The following is a 20507-nucleotide window of genomic DNA, read 5'->3' on the forward strand; positions in this document are numbered from 1 at the left end:
AGCTGTAACTATAATGAAGTGTTTGTCTTGAATGGAAGGAAAAATAGGTACAATAGAGGATAAGGTTCACATAGAACCCGAGTAAAAAGGATGAAATTGAAAGAAAGCTACTGATGACAGAAAACTAAGATGTCCAGAGAATCAAAGAAAATAGAAGTATATTGCATAATAAGTAAGAGTATGAGTTTAGGAAACCAATCATTGTCCACTTAAGGGCCACTTCCCGCCCAGCCTCAGTTCTGAGGCTGGCTGGAGGAGTTCAGGGCGAGGGAGGGGGGAGCCTGGCAGGTCACCCTCTTTGAGTCTCTGAGGAAAGAAGGTGGTGCCTCCCTCAAGGGCCCCCTTTCTACAGCAGGCAGCCCTCTCCCTCCAAGGTCTGCCTTCTTTGGATTCTCCCTTCCTTCCCGCACACCTCTTCATTAAGATCCCCAGTCAGATAGGCCGGCATCTCTCTGAGGCAGGCTTTGCCATGAGGACCCAGTTTCCAGCCAATGAATGCTTCTTGGAGTATTAAATTGTCTGAATAATCCTGCGCTAGAGATGCACACAGTATTCGTGTGGTTTAATCAATGCTTGATTCAAGTTTAACACACCTTTTCAGTTTTTCAATGCAACTCTCCAGAAATGAATTTTTGTATCTGTACCCGGAGATCCCTCTGTTCCCCTACTTCATTTGCACAATTAGGGCTGAATTTTTAATTGGGATCAGTGTCTGGATCAGAGGTAGGTGGGCCTGCAATTTTGGACCCCGAGCCATTTTCAAAGAATTCATGTTGGAATCAGACCAGCTTCCCAAAAGCAAATGATGGATAGCCAATTATCTGCAAATTAAATTGGTGAAGTGGCTTATGCAGACCCTATCCCCATGCGATTTCCAGACAGCAATGCTGGCAGCTCATATTGGCCCGGATCATGTCTGAGTCAAGGTGGTGGTAGTGGGCTCAGGTCGGGAATTTGGGATCCACCATTGTGCATGATAGTGACCATAAGACCAAATGACATAGGAGCAGAATTAGGCCACTCGGCCCATCGAGTCTGCTCTGCCATTCAATCATGGCTGGTATTTTTTTCCTGCCTTCTCTCCATAACCCCTGATCCCCTTATTAATCAAGAACCTATCTATCTCTGTCTTAAAGACACTCAGTGATTTACCCCACATCCATAATGATTGCTGCAGCCGCTGACAGTGCTTGGAGGTGTTCCCAATCCGGGAACACCGCTGAAGCAGAAGTGCCTATTTTAAAACTGAACAAAATGTACCTGCCCTGCTCCCTTACTATCTACACCCTCACTGCATCAGCCTCTTCCACCTCGGCCAGTGGGGTTATCGATTTGTGAGTCGCAGAGGGCCCATCATTGCCTCTTCAGACTCGGGAGCCTGCTCGTCATACTTAATTGGACAATATAGCTGTATCCCTGGCCTTTAGTTGACTCCCTATTTCAAGACAGCAGGGGACATGTCTATAACACACTGTGTGGGATCAGGGGCAGAATTCTCCGACACCCCGCAGGGTCGGGAAATCGCCCGGGGCCGGAGTAAATCCCGCCCCCGATGGGACCAGAATTCTCCGCCACCCAGGAATCGGCGGGAGCGGGAATCACGCCCCGCCAATCGGCGTGCCCCCGATGGCAATTCTCCGGCCCGCGATGGGCCGAAGTTCCACCGCTGACAGGCCTCTCCCGCCGGCGGGAATTGAACACCTCTGATGCCGGCGGGATTGGCGGCGCGAGCGGGCCCCTGGGGTCCTGGGGGGGGTGCGGGGCGATCGGACCCTAGGGGGTGCTCCCATGGTGGCCTGGCCCGCAATCGGGGCCCACCGATCGGCGGGCGGGCCAGTGCCGTGCGGCACTCTTTTTCTTCCGCCGCCGCCACGGCCTCCACCATGGCGGAGGCGGAAGAGACCCCCACTACCGCGCATGCGCCGGTGGTGTCATCAGCGGCCGCTGACGCACCGGCGCATGCGCGGACCGGTGAAGGCCTTTCGGCCAGCGCCGACGCCGGGTGGCGGGCGTCAAAGGCCGTTGACGCCAGTTTTGGCGCCAATCGGCGTGGCGGAAAACACTCCTGCGCGGGCCTAGCCCCTAAAGGTGCAGAGAATTCAGCACCTTTGGGGAGGCCCGACACCGGAGTGGTTGGCGCCACTCCGCTACGCCGGGACCCCCCACCCCGCCGGGTAGGGGAGAATCCCGGCCCAGGTTCTGGAATTTAGCCCCATGTTCAGCTCCCGACTGAAAATTTAGCACTTTCCAATGAAGGTTTTCTTTTGGTCTTCGTTACTGTGGTGGCTCGAGACAATACACTGGAGATTTCCAGTCACAATAAAGGGGGTCTATTAACAGTAGACAAAGAAGATTATATAGAGGCACAGACCAATGATGGTTAGGTCTGGACTCTCCAGGTCCAGTGTCCTGCTAGGGCCTCTGCTCCCAGGGCCCCGGGCTTTCTCTTCATTGACTGGGGTTCACGCACTCCGGTGTGTTTGATCCCAAGCTGGTCACGTGGATGACAAAGCCCGCTGCCTTAAAGTAGCCATATTACCACAACTATGAAGTCTCCCTGGGCAAGAATCTGGTTGTCTGTATATATAAGTCCATAAACCTTCCAGCTGTACACAGATTTGAAGGAGACATTGCTTGCCTGTCTGTGTCTATGCCTGCATTTAGACTCAACATATTAAAAAAAGATTAATATATAGGAGATGGATGTCGCTGGTTAGGCCGGCATTTATTGCCCATCCCCAGTTGTCCTTCAGAAGGTGATGGTGAGTTGCCTTCTTGAACCACTGCAGTCCCTGAGATGTAGGTACACCCACTGTGCTGTTAGTGGTGATGGAGCAGGGGGTGGTCGGGGGGTTCCAGCATTTTGACCCAGAGATAATGAAGGAATGGCGATAAATTTACAAATCAGAATGGTGAATGACTTGGAGGGGAACCTCCAGGTGGTGGTGTTTCCAGGTACCTGATGCCCTTGTTCTTCTAGATGGTAATGGTCGTGGGTTTGGAAGGTGCTGTCTAAGGAACGTTGGTGAATTCTTGCAGTCCGTCTTGTAGATGGTACACACGGCCGCCACAGTGAGTCGGTGGTGGAGGGTTTGAATGTTTGTCGAAGGGGGAGCAATCAAGCGGGCTGCTTTGTCCTGGATGGTGTTGAGTTTCTTGAGTGTTGTTGGTGCTGCGTTCATCCAGACAAGTGGAGAGTATTCCATCAAACCCCTGAGTAGTGCAGATGCTGGACATGCTTTAGGGGATCAGGAGGTGAGTTACTCGCTGCAGGATTCCTAGCCTCTGGCCTGCTCCCTTAGCCACAATACTTATATGGCGAGTCCAGTTCAGTTTTGGTCAATGGTAACTCCTAGGATGTTGATAGTGAGGGTTCAGTGATAGTAATGCCATTGAATGTCAAAGGGTGATTGTTAGATTTTCTCTTGTTGGAGAGATAGTCATTGCCTGACACTTGTGTGACACCAATATTACTTGTTACTTCTGACCTTCAGATGGAAGGAAGGCCATTGATGAAGCAGCTGAAGATGGTTGGGCCAAGGACACTATCTGGGGGAACTGCTGCAGTGATGTTCTGGAGCTGAGATGATTTACCTTGAACAACCACATCCTCGTGCTTTGAGCCAGGTACAACTCCAACCAAGTTTTCCCCTTGATTGCCAAGAGAATTACCAAGGAGAGAGAATTTTCATGATATTGTTCGAATCTACTTCCACAAGTTCAAGAAGAGATTGGTGGAAACACTGTAGAAATGTTATTTCTCTAAGGTTCCCAATGATAAATAAGAACTAGGAGCAGGAGTAGGCCATCTGGCCTTTCGAACCTGCTCCACCATTGAATGAGATCATGGCTAAAATTTTGTGGACTCAGCTCCATGATCTTCCACTCAAGTTAATTTGTGAGATTTGGAGAACCCCTTTTCCAATGCACACAGAATGGCAGGTGAAACAGTTTTGATAAAGACAGTTGGATGAACTGCAGGACAAACTTACATTCAAACCGCATATGAATAGGCTCTACAAACAAGGATTTACTTACATATGTGGATTGGTGGCACAGTTCTGGCCTTGGGTGACTGTGTGGAGTTTGCATTTTCTCCCCATGTCTGCGTGGGCTTCCTCCATGTGCTGTGGTTTCTTCCCACAGTCCAAAGAAGTACAGGTTAGGTGGATTCGTAATGCTAAATTGCCCCTAAGTTTCACAAAGATGTGTAGGTTAGTTGGGGTTATGGGGTTGCGAGGGAGTGGGCCTCGGTACGGTGCTCTTTCAAAGAGGAGGTGCAGATTCGATGGGCAGAATGGCCTCCTCCTGCACTATATGAATTCTATGGAATGCGTTGGAGACTGCAAAAGACTGTAGGGGCCGATGGTCATGAGATAGCCTGGGAAAGCAGTGTATGAAATGCATTCCCCCGCTATTTATCATTCGGAGTAATGTGAATAATTTTTATTCACTGACATTAATGGAAAAGGAAATGGATTGCGGTGCGTAAGGGTGGCAGATCCACTGCTGCCATTTTTGTTACTCCCATTAAATTTGAAAATGACCCACAATGTCTCCAATGCAATTGTACAAGAAGGAAGAAATGAAGGTATTAAGCAGGCATGCATGATTAACTCATGTAAATTCAATATCATACTAATCTCTATTGAAATTGTCCTGCTGTTTATTTTCCTTTTGTACATTCCCAAAAGAATATGCCAGTCTTGTGGGGGTAAAATATGGTGGGGCAGAGGGTTTCTGCCTTAACTTTACGTGTTTCGTAAAAGTCTGCCACTTTCGTTGGGGGCTTAGCTCAGTGGGCCAGACAGCTGGGCCGGGATTCTCCAGTGTCCAGCGGGCGGGCCGTACCGGCGCCAAAGAGTGGCGTGAACAACTCCGGCATCGGGCTGCCCGGATTGTGCGGAATCCTCTGCACCTTAAGGGGCTAGGATCACCCCGCACCGCCCCCGAGGACTCCGCAGGCCGCCCTCAGAGCCAGGTCCCACCAGTATAGACCTTGTGTAATTCATACCGGAGGGACTGGCCAAAAACGGGTGGCTGCTCGGCGCATTGGTGCCCGGAGAATCGCCGGGGGAGCCAATGCCAACGGCCTCTGACTGGTGTGGCGTAATCCCCGCCCCCCTCCAAAAAAACGGCGCTAGCATCGGAGTGGCGGGACAGGATTCACGCCGCCCCCCGGCAATTCTCCGACCCGGCGGAGGGGGGGGGGGGGGGGGGGGGGGGGGGGGGGGGTCGGAGAATCCCACCCCTGGTTCGTGATGCAGAGTGAGGTCAGCAGCACGGGTTCAATTCCTGTACCAGCTGAGGTTATTCAGGAAAGCCCTGCCTTCTCAAATTTGCAGCTGAAGTGTGGCGATCCTCAGGTTAAGCCACCGCCAGTCAGCTCTTTGCCTCAAAGGGGAAAGCAGCCTACAGTCATCTGGGACCCTGGTGACTTTACCTACCACTTTCAAAACTGCCTATGTTGCACACGTGCAGTGAAGTATTGGAAACGACAAACACTTTGCGTTATTGGCGTTTGACTAGAGTCGCTAACGGCTATTCTGCCAATGATTAGAATATATCGATATACATAAGTTAAAACCGAGGAAAAGCTAATCAGACCAATTATCTAATTCTATGATTTTCTTTTCCTTTTTATAAATTTAGAGTACCCAATTCTTTTTTTTTCCCAATGAAGGGGCAATTTAGCTCAGCCAGTCCACCTACCAGGCACATCTATAGGTTGTGGGGGTGAGACCCACGCAGGCATGGGGAGAATGTGCAAACTCCACACAGACAGTGACCCAGGGACAGGATTGAACCCAGGTCCTCGGCGCCTTCAGGCAGCAATGTTAACCACTGTGCCACCCTGACGCCCTTCATTCTATGATTTATATTCATGTTTAGGATTTGCAGTGTCCATATTTATTTCCCATATGCCTTTTGTGCCGAGACCAAATTGCCTGCACTGTCTGTTAATTCAGCAAGTAGCCGGCCTACTTGTGGATTTCTGCAGTTTATCTTTTCTCTTTATGCAACATGCACCATATTTTGATATTTATGTCCCTCAAAGGATGGCAGGAGATGAAAATCGGGGTGAACAAAAAAGATTTGAATCTTTCGACCCAGCCTCATACCATTTCACTCCGCTTATCCATTTTGAAACAAATTAGCCTCATGAAGCACGAACAGCTTTGAGTGCTTTTGATTTACCATCCAGCTAGCCTTCACAATCTAATTCAACATATAGAATCATGCACAACTTCAGTTTGACCCCATTTCAAATAGTATTCGAGGCAAGGACACGCCACAAATCGTGAACCTCATCCAGCAATTGAAATGCTCTCAAACAGATGAATTTTTTGAATTTATTTTCTGAGCTGCCCTTCAGTGTTATATTATTTTTATTGCTTCTTTTCTCTTGATTTTTTTTTGAGTTGGATGCCCTCATTCTTCAACACCAATATCAGAACCAACAATCGAGCTTGTTATATTTGAGTCGACAATGAGAGTTGATTAAATGTGTTCACCAAGTGTTATCCATCCAGGGAAATAAAAAACAGCTGAACAATTGATACCAATAAAAAGGGTAAAGTGAAGGGGTGAATACTCATCCTTATTATTTCCAACATTTCAGCAATACAGTGCAGCAACACCCCCTCCCTGTCCAAGTGTAAACACTTGTGCTAAAAGAATATTGGCTCCTGAAAGTTCTATGAGAATAGAATATGAAATGACAGACCTTAAATCACATGTCATGTGTTAGAACAAAGGACAGTGGGCTTCAATTTAATCCCAGCCCAAAACAAAGTCTGTCAAGGAACAGAAAAAAGTAAAGTGACCTTTGTCTATTGATCAACAAAATTGTAGTTCTATAGATACTTATGAATTTAATTTAAAAACCTTTAACCATTGGAGGTTAAGATTTGTCTTGAATAGGTATGTTTGTTAGGCTTTAATAAAATTCACAAATTGAACAAAAAAGACTCATGATTGACAATGGTTTGACCTTGACAAGAATGAGCGTATTAAAACATAGAGTTAAAGCAATCATTCTGCGATCAGGGACAACCACAGAACTGACAATATGGCAGTTCAATCAATTATCGTGACTGTGTTCAAAATGACTGCTTGCCTTCGTAAGTGTTTCATTGACTTACATTAGTGTTCACTATGTAATTTTAACAAGCGCCAGTGTCCATGTTAGAGGCTTCAATATGACATACCTGACACATCAAGTTTGAAATTTTTAGTTACAATATTAGCAGGCTTGCAGCTTTAATGTAGGCGTGAACCCATTTTCTTTAAGCACATTAATGCCCTGTTAAAGTGGATGGAAAGGAATGTCACATGAAATGATGCCCATCAGTACTTTCTGGAAAATACTCGGAACATCCTGTAAACTTCACCGCTCCCACCACCATAAAAGAGAAACAAAAAATCATTTCACAGACTACAAATGATAAATTTAAGACTCGTGTGTGAAGTATGCGGGGCGCGATTCTCCACTCCCCACGCCGGGTGGGAGAATCGCGGGAGGGCCGCTCTCCCATCCTCCCCTAAAATGCTCGGAGAATCGGCGCTCGCCATTTTTCCCGGCGACCGGCGATTCTCCGGCCCGGATGTGCCGAGCGGCCTGACGACCCAGACGGGTTCATGCCGGCGGCAACCACACCTGGTCGCTGCCGGCGTGAACAGCGCGCGACAGGTAAGTGTGGGGCCTGTGGGAGGCGGAGAGGGGATCGAGCACCACGGGCGTGCTTGGGAGGGGACTGGCCCACGATCGATGCCCACCGATCGTCGGGCCGGCGTCTCTAAGGGACGCACTCTTTCACCTCCGCCGCCCCGCAAGATCAAGCTGCCACGTCTTGCGGGGCAGCGGAGGGGAAGACGGCAACCACGCATGCGCGTGTTTGAGCCGGCCAACCTGCGCATGCATGGCTGACGTCACTTAGGCGTCGCCGGCCGCCTCATTCTCGGCGCGCCGCTTTGACGCAAACGTCAAGGCCCGGCGGCCGAGTTTGCCGCAGCACCGCTCCTAGCCCCCCGCGGGTGGGGGGGGGGGGAGAGACTAGGGGGCGAGGAGCAGCCTCCAACAACAGAGTGAAACACTCCGGGTTTCACTCCGGCGTCGACCGTTGCGGAGAATTCCGCCTGTGGTTTGCAGATTTGGAATGATAATTCCACTGGTGTTGGTGCTACAGGAGCCCGAAAAGGCTGAAAATGTCGACCTATGCACGCCTGGCTACTTCTGCTGTAGCCCACGTGGACTGCCAGCTCTGGAATGCAACAGCGAGAGGGTGACATGCACGTAGCATACAAGACTAGTTAGACCATGATATAACCCAGTGTCCAATGCTGATTTGGCACCTGACCTGCCACATTGTGTTGATCAGGAAAGTCATCGCGCAAATGATAAACATTTTACAATGAGTACAATGATTCTGCTGTCTGGATCACTCAGTGGAGTCTACAATATTAGCCGGAGCATAGTTCCTACTTTGTGGTGGATCTATATTTTCCACACAACCTGGGCTCTCATGTGAGTGAAGCCCTTTGCCACTGGATCAGTAGAAAGAAGAGGAGGAGAAGGAAGAGAGCGTGAAAAGGAGGAGGCCTCCGGTTCACCATAGATCTCCATGTGCTCTCCATGATTGGCTCAACAGACACCTGTTCCCTGAAAACACCTCCACATCACCACTGCACCACAAACCCCCAACATCATCCCTCCGCAAGGGTCACACCGTCCTCTTGTCCAAACTCCTGAAATAGAACACAGCCCCAGAAAACCCATCCCATGCCAACATTATCTGACAGCACCACCCTTAACACAATAATCACCCTGGTGCTTTACTTTAATTCCTCTCCTGTGGGTGCCTTTGTCTGGCTTAGTGCTCCTATGCAGTGCTACTTTTGTGGCTGCAGCATGGCTGGAGGAGAATGTTAGAACGATAGACCCCCTGCAGTGCAGAAGGAGGTGATTTGGACCATTGGGCCTGCACTGACCATCTGAAAGAACACCCTACCTAGGCCCACTCCACCACCCTATTTAATATGGCCAATCCACCTAACCTGCACATCTTTGGACTGTGGGAGGAAACTGGAGCACCCAAAGGAAACACACGCGCCCACGGGGAGGAAGTGCAAACTCCACTCAGACAATCACGAAGGCTGGAATTGAACCCGAGTCCCTGGTGCTGTGAGGCAGTAGTGATAACCACTGTGCCACCATGCCACCCCAGAGGGCTCCTGATTTTCACTTAGGGAGATTACAGATGGCCTTTCAGTATGGCTCCAATAGCTCTGGGTTTGAGGACCACCTTCTCGACATGGGCGGCAGCAGCTTTGACAAGGTACCAGCAAGGAAGAGTTGGCAACGTGGCAATGTCAGGAATATGAATGCTGTCACCCCGAGACAGGACTACTCAACCACTGCCACTCCCTGAGGCAGCACCTTAGCAGTCCTGGTACTCTGCTGGAGCCCAGATTGCTGGACTGATGCGACTGCCTGCAAACCGCTTTGAGCACTGAAATCCACAGGCATGATGGCAGCATCCTGAGTCTGCATGGCAGCAAACATGGATCTTATTGTGTCAGGGGTCCATGTGTGTTACTGTAGAAACTGAGGCGCAACCATCAGATGCTGCATCACAGGAAGGTCAACAAGTGCTGTCATGGAGCTCGCCTTCGCTTCCATGCTGGGATCGATGGGCTCTACATTCCCCGCAAAGGCCGATGCCTGGTTCATGCCCTTCAAAGTGCAGCTGCACTGGCTGGCCAGGTGGCACTTCTTGGAACGTAAATGTGGAAGGGGACGTTTCTGGGCGAGGGAGGTGGGGTTGAGTCAAAAACATGACGTTCTTGTCACATCAGCTTGTGCTTCATGTCAGAGTGCAGGCTGAGGCTGCAGCGAGATTTGAGAAGGTGCATTCGTCATGAATATACTGTCATGTTGGATATTTTTGACAACACTGCTTGCAACAGCTTCAGTCACTGGTGCCACTAATTTGGAACACAGTCTTCCCGAAGTATAGTATAAAGCGTTAATGTTAAATATATAATTGGCAGTCTACAATATCAGTAATGCAAGCTCAAATGACAACAGCGTACGCTGAGCGATAGTTCGATGCGCAACCTTGTGCTTAGCTTTGTACTGTACGTAGTTAATAAAATATTCAATAAATGGTAAGGTTTGTCACCAGTCTTACCTTCAGCAGTCTCTATCAATCCTGATCAAGGGCAAAACTCCCATCTAAGACCCACAATGATGATAGCAGACTAAGGGGCCCCAGAAATGTAGGAATTCCTGAGCCCACTGGTTTTCTGCTGCTCCTCATGGTTTTACACTAGCTTCTCCTGCAAGAGAGAGGAAAGAGTGCCAGTCAGTGTGTTGCAAGTTGTTTGGGCCACATGCCTGTTACAGTTGAATAGCTGGAAGAATGGAGATGCTGCGAAACATGGATGTGAGGCTCAGTGGAAAGTCACTGAGGATGAAAAGGTCTATAAGGATGAATCCAGTTGCTGGAGTTTACAGATGGGTGAAAGATGGGAGTGTCGTGCTTTGAGCAGCGTGTGAGGTTGGTAGCGCGATGGGTAAGAAATGCCAGTTGGAGATCTGCCTTCACTGACCTAGCTTGATCACTTGTGTGAGGTCATCACTTTTTAGCATTGGAACCTTGAATTGACCTTGCTCCCTATCCTTCACAGTGTATGGCTTGAGGGTCTCTTGGAATGTGGAGAAACAACACCTTCCTCCTCTCCAGCTCTTAGACTAAGGCAAACAGTATGGCATCATGAAATCTGGAAGCGCTCTCACTGGCCTGCTGCTCTACCAGTATTCTTTATTCCTTGTGAGAAACACATTGGTACAGTTGCAGCACCTGTTGAAGCCAAAGTGCACCTTCCCTTTAAAAGGGACAGACTGGCTTTAAGAAGTGCTGACTAGGTTTGAACTGTGTTAGCTATGCCACACCCGGGCCCTCTGCTGAGCATACAGCCAGCCAGAAGAGCATTTAGCTGCAAACATGGTGATGACCAGGCAGGGCACAGTTTGCATGCTGACTATCTATAGGACACATTATAATCGCTATGCCCGAAAACCGGCCCTATTGAATAGTTCGGCCATGTTGAACTGAATGCGCCTTAAGACACAAGGCGAATATCTAGGTTCACCATTCGTCCTAGTCGTCAACATCCACTTCAGTTTCTGGTGGTTGATTTTCTTAAACCCATGAATACGTCATTTTTGTACTTACAGAAAGACAGTATGATAAAATTTATCAACACATGCCAATGTCTTGGATTGCCACACAGTGCAATGCTACAATGATGAAAAGCAAAGAATTTTAGGTGTGTAAAGTTTTTAAAAGGCCATTATAGAAGATTCTGCATGCGCAGATTTGCATGCCAGTCTTGAGCAAGAGCATGCACCGTCAATTACCACAAGACGAGAATGGTGGAACAATCGAGGCTTTATTGAACAAGATGTTGTGCCTCCTGTAGCTGGAACCAGAATGGCTGCAGCGCAGGAGAGCACACACTTTTATTCGCCGCCTGCTCAGCGGAGCCAGCAGGCAGGGATTTACTATTGTCTAATATACGGGCAGTGCCGTAATATATATACTATACCACTAGTGATGTACACCACATTCAACCCCTGTTAAAAAAAAGAGTCCGGTAGGGCTGGTGGAAACATTACAAATTAAGTCTGTCGGGGGCCTTGACCCTCCTCTGTAACCACCTCAGTCCTGGTGGTGATGTGGGTGCCGACTTGGTCACCTGCAACTTCGTCACCCCTGAGTGGATCCAGTGGGAGGACAGATCCTGCTGGGGTGGGGGGGGGACTGCGGTGAGGTCGCTGGAAGGAGGGTGAGTGGCGCAGAGGTGAATGAGGCAACTGGGGGGTGGGGGGAGTGGTTTCAGGTCAGGGGTCGTGGGTGGGGACCCAGCGGGTGCCAGGTTCCGGAGGAAGACTGTGCCTTGGCGCCCGTCAGGGTGTGCCACGTAGGCAGGTTTGCATGTAGGAGGTGGACGTTTTCAACCAAAGGGTCCGACTTATGGCTCCACACATGCTTCAGGAAGAGGATGTGTCCAGGAACTGTCAGCCATGTTGGGAGTGAGACCCCGGAGGTGGACTTCCTGGGGAAGTCAAACATACGTTCGTGAGGGGTCTCATTAGTCACGGTGCAGAGGAGCGATCGGATGGAGTGGTGCGTGTCGGGAAGGACCTCCTGCCAGCGGCAGACCGGGAGACTTTTAGACTGCAGGGCAAGCAGGACGACCTTCCAGACTGTCCCGTTATCCCTCTCCACCTGCCCGTTTCTCCAGGGGTTGTAGCTGGTCATCCTGCTCGAGGCAATGCCCTTGCTGAGCAGGAACTGAAGCAGCTCATCGCTCATGAAAGAGAATCCCCGATCGCTGTGGATGTAGGTGGGGAAACCGAACAGAGTGAAGATGCTGTGCAGGGCTTTGATTACTGTGGCAGAAGTCATATCGGGGCATGGGATGGCGAAACGGAACCGGGAGTGCTCATCAATCATGTTCAGGAAGTACGCGTTGCGGTCGGTGGAGGGGAGGGGCCCTTTGAAGTCCACGCTGAGGCGTTCAAAGGGGCGGGAGGCCTTCACCAGGTGCGCTCTATCTGGCCGGTAGAAGTGCAGCTTGCACTGTGCACAGACTTGGCAGTCTCTGGTGACGGTCCTAACCTCCTCAATGGAATAGGGCAGGTTGCAGTCCTTGATAAAATGGAAGAACCGGGTGACCCCCGGGTGGCAGAGGTCATAGTGGAGAGCCTGGAGTCTGTCCACTTGTGCGCTGGCACATGTACTACGGGATAGGGCATTAGGGGGCTCGTTGAGCTTCCACGGGCAATACAAGATCTCATAATTATAGTTGGAGAGCTCGATCCTCCACCTCATTTTTGATCTTGCCCAGCTGTGTATTATTAAACATAAAGGCAACCGACCATTGGTCAGTGAGGAGAGTGAATCTCCTGCCAGCCAGGTAATGCCTCCAATGACGCACAGCTTCCACAATGGCTTGGGCCTGCTTTTCGACAGAGGAGTGCCGCATTTCGGAGCATGGAGGGTGCAGGAAAAGAAGGCCGCAGGCCTGCCCGCCTGGTTGAGGGTGGCGGCTAGAGCTACGTCCGATGCATCGCTCTCCACCTGAAAGGGAAGGGACTCGTCGACCGTGTACATCGTGGCCTTGGCGATGTCCACCTTGATGTGGTTGAAGGCCTGGCGGGCCTCAGCCATCAGGGGAAAAACTGTGGACTGAATGAGTGGGCGGGCCTTGTCCGCATAATTAGGGACCACTGGGCGTAATAGGAGAAAAACCCCAGGCATCGTTTCAGGGCCTTGAGGCAGTGGGGAAGAGGGAGTTCCAGGAGGGGCCGCATGTGGTCGGGGTCGGGCCCTAGGACTCAATTTTCCACTATGTAGCCAAGGATGGCTAAGCGGTTGGTGCAGAACACGCATTTCTCCTTATTGTATGTGAGATTAAGGAGTTTGGCGGTATGGAGGAATTTTTGTAGGTTTGGATCATGGTCCTGCTGATCGTGGCCGCAGATGGTGACATTATCTAGGTACGGGAAGGTGGCCCACAGTCCGTACCGGTCAACCATTCGGTCCATCTCTCGCTGGAAGACCGAGACCCATTAGTGACGCCGAGAGGAACCCTAAGGAAGTGATAGAGTCGGCCATCTGCTTCGAACACAGTGTATTGGCGGTCCTCCGGGCGGATGGGGAGCTGTGGTAGGCGGACTTCAAGTCTACTGTGGAAAAGACTCGATACTGCGCAATCTGATTGGCCATGTCAGAAATGCGTGGGAGCAGGTGCGCGTCGAGCTGCGTGTACCGACTGATGGTCTGACTGTAGTCAATGACCATCCTGTGCTTTTCCCCAATCTTCACTACCACTACTTGAGCTCTCCAGGGGCTGTTGCTGGCCTCTATGACCCTTTCCCGCAGAAGCTGTTGAACCTCCGACCTGATGAAGATCCTGTCCTGGGCACTGTACCGTCTGCTCCTAGTGGCGACGGATTTGCAGTCCGGGGTGAGGTTCGCAAACAGGGAAGGTGGATTGACCTTAAGGGTCGTGAGGCCACAGACAGTGAGGGTGGGGGGGGGGGGGGGGGGTAGGGGTCCATGAAAGGGTTGTGCTGGTGGATGCCAGAGTATGCTGGGGCACAGGCACGGTTTGTGGAGAAGTGCAAGGTGCCAGCTGCCGACATTTTGGGGGACTTGGAGCTTCTGCGAGTCTGAGGGTTCTTGAGCGGCTGATCTGAGGTAGCCTTCGAAGCAGGCTAGCCAGTGGTCGAAGGTGAACGTGGCTTTGGCTGCTTGAGGGCTCAGCTGCAGGCGATCAGGCTTGATACGGAGATCAATTGTTTAAAAAATATTGTTCAATAAATTGATGCATCGTCAAATACCACAAGACGAGAATAGTGGAACAATCAAGGCTTTATTGAACAAGATGTTGTGCCTCCTGCAGCTGGAACCAGAATGGCTGCAGCGCAAGAGAGCACACACTTTTATACGCCGTCTGCTGGGCGGAGCCAGCAGGCAGGGATTTACCCTTGTACCTCTAATATACCGGCAGTGCCGTAATACATGTTCACTACACATGCTAACCAAATATGGTTTCACGCCAGGCACTAACTATAGACCCACTGAAACTAGACATGAACACAAATTGAAAGTGCCCCTGCATTTAAATCTCCATAATGTAAATTTCAAGGCAAATTTTAATCTATCTTTCATAACATTGGCACCTTAGAGACTTGATTGAAAATAAATGGACCCCAATCACAACTATCATCACCTGTTTGCTTTATATAGTTCTCACGTTGAACAACTTTCCTGGGGACCACAGGAGTGATAGCTTTGTTTCTGCTTTTGTGGAATGGTGGAAGATTCTTTGCTTGAGTCCTACTCAGGCTCCTTCTTTCATCTCCTTTTCTGCTACAACGATGACTGTGTCAGTACCATTTTCTGCTCTCACCCTGAAATGGAACATTTAATCAACCTTGCTTTTAATTTCCACCCGTTTCTCACTTTCCTGTGATCCATCGTCAGCTCTACCCTTTCTCAAATTCTCTGTTTCCCTTACTGAAGAGCATCTGCCTACTGTCATCTTCTATAAGGCCACGGCTGCCTTGATGATACTTGCACCCACCCCTGCTTCATTGTAAAGATATTATCCTATTCTCCCCGCTTCACCATCTCTGATAGTATCACCTTTCACACCAGATGTCCTGAAATGGTTTTCCTTTCCCCACAGTTCCAGATTCACTTCCACCATGGTATAAACAGGGCTCTTGGCTGTGTCCGTCACATATCCAATACTTTACCCGCACCACCTCTCCTCGCTCTGAGAATGACTGGAGGAAGCCACTTATCACCTAACACAACACCAGCTTCGACATTCTAAGGATCACCCTCACCGGTTTCGCCCAACTAACAGAGGCTGTGATTTAATAGGAAAAGTTCTAAGTTCCGTAGGGGGCGTGACTTCCCGCGCTGGAGAGACTATGGGCCTTATTTATTGGCACTTAGTGCCGGGAATGATTCCCCACAAGCTTCTTAACGGAACTGGCTGTCCCGCCAGCTGATTCACCTGGCCCGCACCCAGCAACCCCCCTGAGGGGATTGGAGGACCAGACACAGGGCTGCTAATGCAGCCTGGGAAGCAGTGGCAGTCAGTTCATGCAGCGTGACCAGGAAGATCACCGTCCAGTGCAGAAAGAAGACAAGGGTAAGTTAACACAGGCCTTCTGGCATCAAACCCGCCTGCCACACCCCTGATCACAACCTCACCCCCAAAAGGCAGCAGCTGGCACCTTGCACTTCTCCACAAACCGTGCCTGTGCCCCAGCATACTCTGGCACCCATCAGCACAACCCTTCCATGCCCAGGAGCAGTTCCCACGTACCACCTGTCATACACATCCGTGATGTACCAAGAGTGCGGTTTACAATGCCCCTCTCTGTCCCAGCAGGGGAAGTTGGCCCATAATAGGTGGGATAGGGCCCAGACAGGTGCTGGGGTTCTGGACACCATCCGTATGAAGACTGGATCCTGGAGGACGCGGGCTTGGGTAAGGAGAGAGCAGACAGACAGCGAGGTTGGCCTACGCCTCGGAGGTGAGAATCTACTGCCTCTTCACCCAGATGACCTGTCTTAAGTGAGTTGTTCATGCCAGACAAAATGATCCTTCCCTCTCACTGACCACATCTCCCTTCCCTCCAAGGAACTCCACCTGATGGGGTGGGGAAATCTGGGGACGCGCACTCCCCCCCTCCCATCCAACCCATCACCCAAGAGAAGATCCCGGAGAGGAGCTCCGAGGAGACCAACATTGAGGTGCCACAGCTATCTCCTGCACCTTCCACCAGTGCAGAGACACACACCTTGGTGGGCGACACCGGTGGCAGGCATTGGGGCACAATCTGGCAAGCACCACACAGTTGCTGATACACATCAGGTGAAGGCAGGAACATCCAAGGGAAACAGCAGTCGGTCTGCTGGATGCCAGGACTCAGCTGGGTCCCAATCAGATGCCGAGCCTCTGGGCAAGGTTTTCCTGGAGCTGATACAGATGTTAAGGCATGGCCATGAGATTCAGGAGGGAATGTCAAAGACACTCCGGCGAGTGCATAGCCAATCGGAGGAGTCCCAAGGCTACGGGCGTAGGGGAATAGCCCCACAGTGCATGACACCGAGGCCTAATATTCCTAGGGTGGCGGCCGCAGTGGAAAATCTGGAGCACGGGGTCAGCATCTTAGGAAGTGGTGTCGATGGCATGGCTTAGTCTGTGTTGACCATGGCTGAGGGCCTCAACAGCATGTCCCAGTCACTGAGGGACGTGTCCCAGACACACATGGGCATTGCTGAGGCACTGCAGAGAATGTCCCGATGAGCTGGACATGACTGAGGCTATGTGGAGCATGTGGCAGTCATTGAGGACCATCACTGAGGGCATCAGCACCATGGTGCAGACAATATGGAGATACCCGGCTGGCAGAGCCGGATGATGCAGAGGCCTTTGGAGCTCACTCCAGCTGCCCTTCCATCCCATGGAGTCCCCCAGGGCCATATGGACTCTGTCCCAGAGGATGGAGTGCAGGAGGCCGATCCGGTACCTACCACCAGGGAGACGACGGGCGGGGGGGGGGGGTTCTCCACCTCACTCAAATCCCCCCTCCTGACACCAGCATGTCTCAAGGTAAACGGACAGAACAGAGTGACACGGTGATGTCAGTGACTGCTAAGTTGTCTGGGCCTTTTCGGATCCAGGCCCCCCAGAGGACACCAGCCAAGAACATCAAAGGTCACAGGGCGTGAGAAGCACCAGGCTTCCTCTGATGTGCATCCTGGGGACACACCTCGACGTAGCAGCAGAGCGTGGAAACTTAAGAAGATTGAGTGTCACCATCTGTAGCTGGGGACAGTGAGCTTTTCGAATGATCACAATTAAAAAATGTTAGACCTGATACATGTAAAGTCTCTGTCATGTTAATCTTCACAGCGCCAATGGCCCGCACCACCACCCACTGTGCACTCTGCTCCCCCCCACACCCCGAGCACAAAAGTCCTACAGCAAGAGCCCCCAATGCAGATCATGTGCAGGTGATGAGTGTGAGCGTGCAGTCAGCAGAAAGACTTCTGCATAGAATCAGGAGCTGTGATAAACGTGATAAAAGTGGTAACCATTCACCACTGTGCTACATTGTATCACGCTGTTGCCCATGTGGGCTCCACCTATGGACCATTGTACTGTACTACACGATTGTTTCATGTTGGTGCCCTTGTGGGCTCCGCCCCCTTGAGGGGATGAAACCAGCTGCCCTGTAGGCGGCCCTCATAGCAGGGCAGTCACAGGCAGGCACTGTTCCAGTTGATTAAAGCCTCTGTTCACTTCTATTCTCTGTCTTGAGTGAATTGATGGTCACATCAATTTAATCAACTACAGCACCGCAATGGAATCAGCCCCCAAACCTCACCGATTGGAACTCGACCCACAGGCTGCGGAAGCCAAAGGGATTTTTTCACACTGGCTCCGATGTTTCGAGGCCTACCTCGCCGCCTCCTCCTCTCCCTTCGTCACTGACAATCAGAAGCTGAGACTCCTCCATGCCCGGGTGAGCCATCGAAACTCCATACAACTCGAGGAAGCGACCACATACGCAGACGCCCTCGCGATGTTGAAGCGCCTATACTTGAGGCCGGTGAACGAAGTGTACGCACGGCATCTCCTCACCACTCACCGTCAACGCCCCGGGGAATCGCTGGAGGAGTACCTATGCGCCCTCAAAGTCCTCGCGCGAAGCTGCAACTACCAGGCCGTCACGGCTTCCTAACACATGGAACTCGTCGTCCGGGACACCTACGTGGCTGGGGTCCGGTCCAACTACGTCAGACAGCGCCTGCTCAAGAAGGGCGCCCTCAACCTAGACCTAGAAGAGACGGTAAAACTAGCCACCTCCCTAGAAGTAGCGTTCCAAAGCCTCAACGCTTTCCTGTCCGATCCCCGACCAGAGAGTTCTCCAGGCCTGTGCCGCGGGGCTACCTGCCCAACCCGGGGTGCTACCCTGCTATTTCTGTGGTCAGCACCAACACCCCAGGCAACGCTGCCCGGCTTGCAACGTGAACTGCAGTGACTGCGGCAAGAAAGGACACTTTGCCAAAGTTTGCCTGGCCAGGTCCAAGTCCTCCAAATCGCAGGCCCGACTCTCGGACTCACAGGCCCGCAGACCCCGCAACGTGGCTGCGTGCCTGACGGCTCCGCACCCTCCTGACGCGTCATCTGCCACGTGTTGCCCATGGGGGCAGCCATCTTCAACTCCGCACAACCCGTGCGACTCACGGGGGCCACCATCTTGACCACTGTCTCCCACGCGGCCCGCCATGTGTGACTCATGGGGGCCGTTGTCTTGGACGGTGTCTTCCTCGCTGCCCAACACGTGAGACCAACAAGGGCCGCCATCTTGGCCGCCATCTGCAACGCCGTCTGACATGTGCGACCGATGGGGGCCATCTTGGGACCACTTTACCACCTCTGACAACGCAGGCTACCCGCAACTCGGCGCGGTCACCCTCGACAATGACGCCCAAAGCACCTCCGGAACTCCATGATGACCGTTCAGGTCAATGGACCCGAAACGCGCTGCCTGTTTGACTCCGTGAGCACGGAGAGCTTCGTTCACCCAGACACGGTAAGGCGCTGTTCTCTCCAAATCTCCCCCACACTTCAAATAATCTCCCTCGCTTCCGGATTGCACTCAGTGCAGATCCAGGGGTACACTGTCGCGAACCTCGCAATACAGGGCGTCGAATACGCAAACTTTAAGGTATACGTACTCCCCGATCTCTGCGCTCCTCTTCTGTTGGGATGGACTTCCAGTGCAACCTCAGGAGCCTGACCCTGAAGTTTGGTGGGCCCCTAACCCCTCTCACCGTATGTAGCCTTGCTCACGAGCCCCCAGATTCCCTGTCCCGCGGCACATGCGCAAGCGCGCAAGATGACCGACTCCGGGCCATCCATGATGACCTCTGTCACCCGGGGGTCACGTGGCTTCTCCACTACATCAAGGCCCGCAACCTGCCCTACTCCACCGAGGAGGTCAGGGCCATGAACAGGAGCAGCCAAATCTGCGCGGAGTGTAAGCTGCACTTCAATCGACCGGATAAGGCCCACCTGGTAAAGGCATCCCGGTCCTTTGAGCGCCTCAGTATCGACTTCAAAGGGCCCCTCCCCTCTTCCAACCACAACACGTATTTCTTCAACTTCGTTGACGAGTTCTCCCGCTTTCCCTTTGCAATCCCCTGCCCCGACATAACCGCGGCCAACGTCATTAAGGCCCTACATAGTGTCTTCATCTTGTTCGATTTCCCCACTTACATCCACAGTGACCGGGTCTCCTCGTTCATGAGAAACGAACTGCGTCAGTACCTGCTCGGTAAGGGCGTCGCCTCGAGCAGGGCGACCAGTTACAACCCCCGGGGAAAAGGGGAGGTGGAGATGGAGAACGCGACGGTATGGAAGGCCGTCCTCCTGGCCCTACAGTCTAGGAATCCCCCAGTCTCCCACTGGCAGGAGGTCCTCCCCGACGCTCTCCACTCCATTAGGTCCCTCCTTTGCACAGCCACGAATGAGACCCCTGGGAAATCCACCTCCGTGGCCTCGCTTCCGTCCTGGCTGAAGACACCGGGGCCCGTCCTACTCCGCAAACACGGAATGAGCCATAAGTCCGACCCCCTGGTCGAGAGGGTCCAGCTCCTTCACACCAGCCCCCAATACGCATACGTAGAGCACCCCGACGGCCAGCAGGATACGGTCTCCCTCTGGGACCTGGCACCCGCAGGATCCCCTACCATCACCCCAACCTGCACCCCCAACCGACACCGAACAGCGCCCCCGCCCCTGCATGGCCTCTTCACCCCTCCTATACCCCCTCCCCCTTTCACCGACCTACAGGAATGAAGCTCCTGAAGACACGCCGCCGGAGGCCACGCCTGTGC

The 20507-nt window shown here is 51.9% G+C and overlaps 1 protein-coding gene across 2 annotated transcripts in view; it reads right to left on the reverse strand.

Moving 5' to 3' along the window:
- LOC119952392 (5-hydroxytryptamine receptor 2A-like) overlaps positions 1-20507 on the reverse strand; it is a 344511-nt gene that overhangs the window by 140174 nt on the left and 183830 nt on the right. The window contains exon 2 of one of the 2 annotated variants that reach the window (XM_038776110.1): positions 10194-10341. The exons of the other annotated variant lie outside the window; for it this stretch is intronic. The gene's annotated coding sequence lies outside the window, so the exon portion shown is untranslated. The remainder of the gene's footprint in view (positions 1-10193; positions 10342-20507) is intronic. 2 annotated transcript variants of the gene reach the window in all.

The sequence above is a fragment of the Scyliorhinus canicula genome, chromosome 17 (genome assembly GCF_902713615.1).
Source record: "Scyliorhinus canicula chromosome 17, sScyCan1.1, whole genome shotgun sequence".
Taxonomy (NCBI): Eukaryota; Metazoa; Chordata; class Chondrichthyes; order Carcharhiniformes; family Scyliorhinidae; genus Scyliorhinus; species Scyliorhinus canicula.